We start from the raw sequence: 6,156 nt of genomic DNA, 5'->3' as shown, positions 1-6,156 counted from the left end.
CATTTTTCATTTATATATTCTGCAAAATCGAGACCATGTACAGAGAAGAAATGCCTCCCACATTCAGTTTATCTTACAAAGGGGTCACATAAAAGGAGTTTCACATAGAAACAAATAATTACTATACATCTCAGAATATGATTTACAGGACAATAGTTAAAATATGTGATACCCACTTAAAGCTGACCAGGGAATTCCCTATAAGAGAGATTTTCTTTACATTATGGATTGGAAATACTTGCCAAAAGTGGCATTTTAGGGTACCCAACTTCAACTGCACGGTTCTACAGGAGGAAATTATGTAGATTCATATGAATCCATTTCAAATTATGGGACAGAAAATATAATTATCCCTTTCATTCACCTTTAGTTGAGAGAATGCATGGGGACAGGTACTGCAGTGACAGTAAGCTTAGTGAGAATCAAGATACTGCTCACCAATTCCCACAAGGCTGAATTCCTTTCATGCTCACTTCAGTCAGTGTATTGTAATAATTACTGTCAAAACAGGAGTCCACATCACCGTATTTGATTGCCATTTCCCCATGCATATGCAGAGCAGTATGGTATATCTATTGACAAATAAATATACATTGAGTGCTATTCCTTTTTTAACATGATTGGAAAACAAGCTGCAATGGAATAAGCCCTTTCTGGTTTCGCATTACAAAATAAGGAATACGCTTCCACATTGTTACAGGCTTTAAAAAAAAAGATAATATTCTTTCTAGGGTACAACAGTCAGCATTGACAGAACAGTCACTGTTCACATTCACAAGGCAGTTGGCCACAAATAAAAGTGAAAAATTCAACAGAATAAGAACACATACAACATAAAAACGTGTCATAAACCTTACTTAAAATATGTCTTATGCAGTTATCAGTTTAGACTTGATTCGGCAGTCATGATGGCACATGCCTCAATTTAGGTTAGCTAACTAGCCATAGTTCATATTGCTGAAGTCAACAAGATAATGTTGAATCATTTGCAATAAACCAGCATCAACAATAGGGACCACTTATAACATCAGTCATGCCATGCAACTGACAGTAAGCTCTCGCCCGTCAAGTCAAGTTTTACTGCCAATACGGAGTACAGTTGCAGTCTAATATATTGGCACCCTTGCAGTTTACAATGGAGCAGAAGGTTCTGTTCTCTTTAAAAAAAACTGGTTGAATGTTATTTCTTTTTTACCCTGAGGCACCTGGAACTTACCACAGGTGGAGATAAATTACAACCGTAACAAGAATCACTTTCCTCCAAACAAACTCATTTCAATTTTAAATAATTTAGTCCAAGCCATTTTTTTACGTTTATGTAAATAAATCTTAATTTCAGTTTGGATGTTTTGTTTCTTGGTCCTGTGCAGCTTTAAATCAAAAACACTTGTTAACGCCAACAGTTTTCTTCAATTTCAGCTGAATCGTTCAAGGGTGCCAATATATTTGATCGCAGCTGTATAAGTGACATTTTTAAGTAGCTCGTGAAACTGTTATGACTCTTGCCAGATCATTAAAGTGTCAGTTCACTCCAAAATCAACAGAAGTTTCTATATTTCAAAAGTGGTCTTACGTCAAAATGAGTCCATGCCCCTGGCCTTATGTTCTGTAGATCCAGATATTCAGGGTATGCTTCAGTCTTAAATGAATGGAAACAATGCGCACTCTCTTATTCCATCATGGTTGCAGTCTTTGGCTTTCAGTTTACACTTGAAGCCCAATAATTGGGGCTGTCATTTGATGACAGGAAGTGTATCAGTGCATCAAACTAATTACAGCATACATGCTATAATCACATCAACTATTGGGCTTTTATCCACACATATCATGTTGATGTGATCCTTCTGGAGAGCGTGACAAGGATGTGAATTTACAAGTTCAGGATATGAGTTGAGTTACCTGCAAGGAAGCCGGTTAGACTTGGAGGATTTGTTGCCATTGTTTTTGATTAGGCTATAACTCTTTCTGGATCAGGAAATTCAAAGTCGATTCCGACTTTGACGGAAGTTCTCACAAACTCATGAGCCCGCTTAAAAAAAAAAAGAAGAAGATTCATCTCAACGTTAGACAACTTCGAGGTCTGAAATCTTCAGACAATCTACAGATCAATTGGCATCTGATGTGTTATGAAAACGGGATTTTCAATAGGTACGCATTATAGGAACAACTGACAATTTGACTCACACACAGTGAGGTGCTACAATGAAGAACTAGACGCTAAAGCAAGTAACAGCCCATTCTACTGAATAAGAAGTAGATGGTGAGAAAAGTGACTCAATGAAAATGCTTTTGGTTCATGTCAATCAGTGAAACAGACACATTCCAAGACTATGTTACACAAATACATTCTTATTTCAGCAATGAGCTAGCTAGCATTATGCAGAAATTGAGGTAACACAGTCCTCTGAAAAGTAAATTGTTTAAGTGAATCATTAGGAACAATTGACATACATCCTTTTTGACTGGGCGTGTCACTGTTTTACATTGTAGAGCATGATTTAAATCATCCTGCTTAGCAAATTAAGGCCTTTTTCTGAGGTTCTCTTTCATTTTTGTCATGCAGTCGATTTGTTTCAGCTATAGCCTATGTACAGTACAGGATGTACAAAAAAAATTGTCTTGACAAGGAAAAATGAACAAGCATTTGTTTGCAGATAATCTGAATGGCACTGTAAGTATCATACATGCGTATTGCAGTTTGGCCCAAAGTGAAGTTTTTTGTGTGATATATATCACACACACACAGTATCATCTATATCCATTTCCTATTCTAATGCAATGGTCAGATGTTTTATTCTGATTTGCATAGGAATCACAAATCTTATTAAAGCCAAAGTCTGTGATTAATAAACAAGTCAACAGGCAATGAAGAATAAAATGAACATGAACCCTTAAAATCGTGTCTGCAAGAACAATATTTCTTTGAGGTATGAAGTAAACCAACTGTTTCCTTTTTTTGTTATATTTACATTATATTTGGGGCAATATGCCTCTTCCCACATTGGTAAATTAAATTAACATATTTATGTTTTCTGTACACACACACACACAATACATTACATTGTACAATAGAAACATGATCCCACACAGCTATCAACATTTCAAAGGTGAACTGAAAAATAAGTTGGATAGTGTTCTTCAAACAAACAAACAGTTGACACGACGCCTTGAGTATGAAAACGATCTCAGCCCATAGAGCGTCCAATTTAACCAACTTCCAATCTAGTGACTTACTTCCAACCACTCTTAGTTTTCAAAACAAAAATGTTTGAATATGAATCGGAGGGAAAGATGAGAGTAAAATAAAAAGCAAGAAGCATTTCAGCTCTACAAATTGGTGTATGGACAAAATCTCTTCGTCAATTTTAACCACTTTTGTGACGTTCTACATGTCTTTTGGGACTCATTTCACTGGGTGCATAAAACTGAATGTTCAGCTTGTTTTCTACCAGCCCTAATCTGGAGGGAATAACCAAATATAATACATAAGTAATATTGTAATTGTTTCATACAATTTTCTACCAAAATCTGGGTTAAGGAGCACAAAATGATTGTGCATTCTTGTCAGTTTCCCTTTAAAGAAGCAGAAACCCTACCCATATTTGCACTCTCCATCACAAATTAGAATCCAGTGTTTGATTTTCTTTTTTACAAAATCATCAAGAATTTGGCTAGAAAGTGTACCAGTAAAAAAATACAGTACAGTGATTTGTCGAACTTTACACTACATAACAAATATGGTCACTGACTAGGAGTTAAAAGTCCTCTCAAGTACAAGAAAATCTTACGAGAAGTTAAGAAAATACATTGTCACATTAGTTAAGACTTAAACAGTATAACACTCAATATGTAAGGCAAAATCAGGTGATCTCACAGTGACAAGTTCAATAGGTTTCTGAGGAGTTTGTATCCTTCAGATTTTCAGGAGGCATTCAATCTGGATATCCATTTTCAACACGCAAAGGAAAAATATGGCCATCTTGTTTTGGGAATTTGCCTTTACAGTGTTTTCATTGTCACATTTGCTTCACCTTATCAGCTGCTAAATGCAAGGATCTGTTGTGCATGTTTCCCATTAATTATGACAAACTTAAAAACAACAGAGTTGGCACAAGACAAAACCCAACAATTTCTGGCCCATGTAAGTGATAAAAAGACCTGCAGACCCTTTGCTATATTGTGAGAGGCCGCAGCTAATTCTATCTAGCAAGCGGTCTTAGCAACTGGCACTCGTTAGAGCTTATGAGCAAATATGGGGAGGATTTTTACTCCTTAAGTTAACAGAGTAGCTTCATAAATACAGTATGTAGGTTAAAAATGAATAAATTACATCAGTGCAGTATGTACAACATGAACACAACAGAGCAATGTTGGTATCGAACTCAAAACACAATGAATAGGAAACATAATTTAAAAAAAGACATTAAAACTAAATGAATAAACATTTAAATAAATACATATTTCAAGATACAACATACATAAACACAAATATTAACATTCGGTTGTCAATAAAAATAAAGCTTTGAGTGTGAAGTATAAAGCTGTTATAGTGGGTAGGAAAAGAATCCATTTCAATAATAGGGTAAAAATAACTTGGATGTTGTACACAGTATTCATGAAAGATACGGTGCAGCTCACCTTCCTAGTGGCTTTTTGCTTTTCAAATCACAAAATGTATTTGTAAAGAATAAAAAAAAATAAAAAATGGAAATGTAATAAAATCAAAAGGAGATCAAATCTGTTCAACTGTGACACGGTGGGATATAAGTAATAGGATATGTACAGTTGAAGTCGGAAGTTTACATACACCTTAGCCAAATACATTTAAACTCAGTTTTTCACAATTCCTGACATTTAATGCTAGTAAAAATTCCCTGGTTTAGGTTAGGATCACCACTTTTTTTAAGAATGTGAAATGTCAGAATAATAGTAAAGAGAATGATTGATTTCAGCTTTTATTTCTTTCATCACATTCCCAGTGGGTCAGAAGTTTACATACACTCAATTAGCACCTGGTAGCATTGCCATTAAATTGTTTAACTTGGGTCAAACGTTCAGAGTAGCCTTCCACAAGCTTTCCACAATAAGTTGGGTGAATTTTGGCCCATTCCTCCTGACAGAGCTGGTGTAACTGCGTCAGGTTTGTTGGCTTCCTTGCTCGCACACACTTTTTCAGTTCTGCCCACACATTTTCTATGGGATTGAGGTCAGGGCTTTGTGATGGCCACTCCAAAATCTTGACTTTGTTGTCATAAGTGATTTTGGAAGTATGCTTGGGGTCATTGTCCATTTGGAAGACCCATCTGCGACCGAGCTTTAACTTCCTGACTGATGTCTTGAGATGTTGCTTCAATATATCCACATAATTGTCCTTCCTCATGATGCCATCTATTTTGTGAAGTGCACCAATCCCTCCTGCAGCAAAGCACCCCCACAACATGACGCTGCCACCCCATGTGCTTCACGGTTGGGTTTGTGTACTTCGGCTTGCAAGCCTCCCCCTTTTCCCTCCAAACATAACGATGGTCATTGTGGACAAACAGTTCCATTTTTTCTTTCATCAGACCAGAGGATATTTCTCCACAAAGTACAATCTCTGTCCCCATGTGTAGTTGCAAACCGTAGTCTGGCTTTTTTATGGCAGTTTGAGCAGTGGCTTCTTCCTTGCAGAGCGGCCTTTCAGGTTATGTCCATATAGGACTTTTTTTACTGTGGATATACAGTGCCTTGCGAAAGTATTCGGCCCCCTTGAACTTTGCAACCTTTTGCCAGATTTCAGGCTTCAAACATAAAGTTATAAAACTGTATTTTTTTGTGAAGAATCAACAACAAGTGGGACACAATCATGAAGTGGAACGACATTTATTGGATATTTCAAACTTTTTTAACAAATCAAAAACTGAAAAATTGGGCGTGCAAAATTATTCAGCCCCTTTACTTTCAGTGCAGTGCAGTTTTATATCTTTATGTTTGAAGCCTGAAATCTGGCAAAAGGTTGCAAAGTTCAAGGGGGCCGAATACTTTCGCAAGGCACTGTAGATACTTTTGTACCCGTTTCCTCCAGCATCTTCACAAGGTCTTTTGCTGTTGTTCTGGGATTGATTTGCACTTTTCACATCAAAGTATGTTCATCTCTAGGAGACAGAATGAGTTTCC

The sequence above is a fragment of the Oncorhynchus mykiss genome, chromosome 5 (assembly GCF_013265735.2).
Source record: "Oncorhynchus mykiss isolate Arlee chromosome 5, USDA_OmykA_1.1, whole genome shotgun sequence".
Classification (NCBI taxonomy): Eukaryota; Metazoa; Chordata; class Actinopteri; order Salmoniformes; family Salmonidae; genus Oncorhynchus; species Oncorhynchus mykiss.
Note: the sequence above shows the minus strand (reverse complement) of the source record.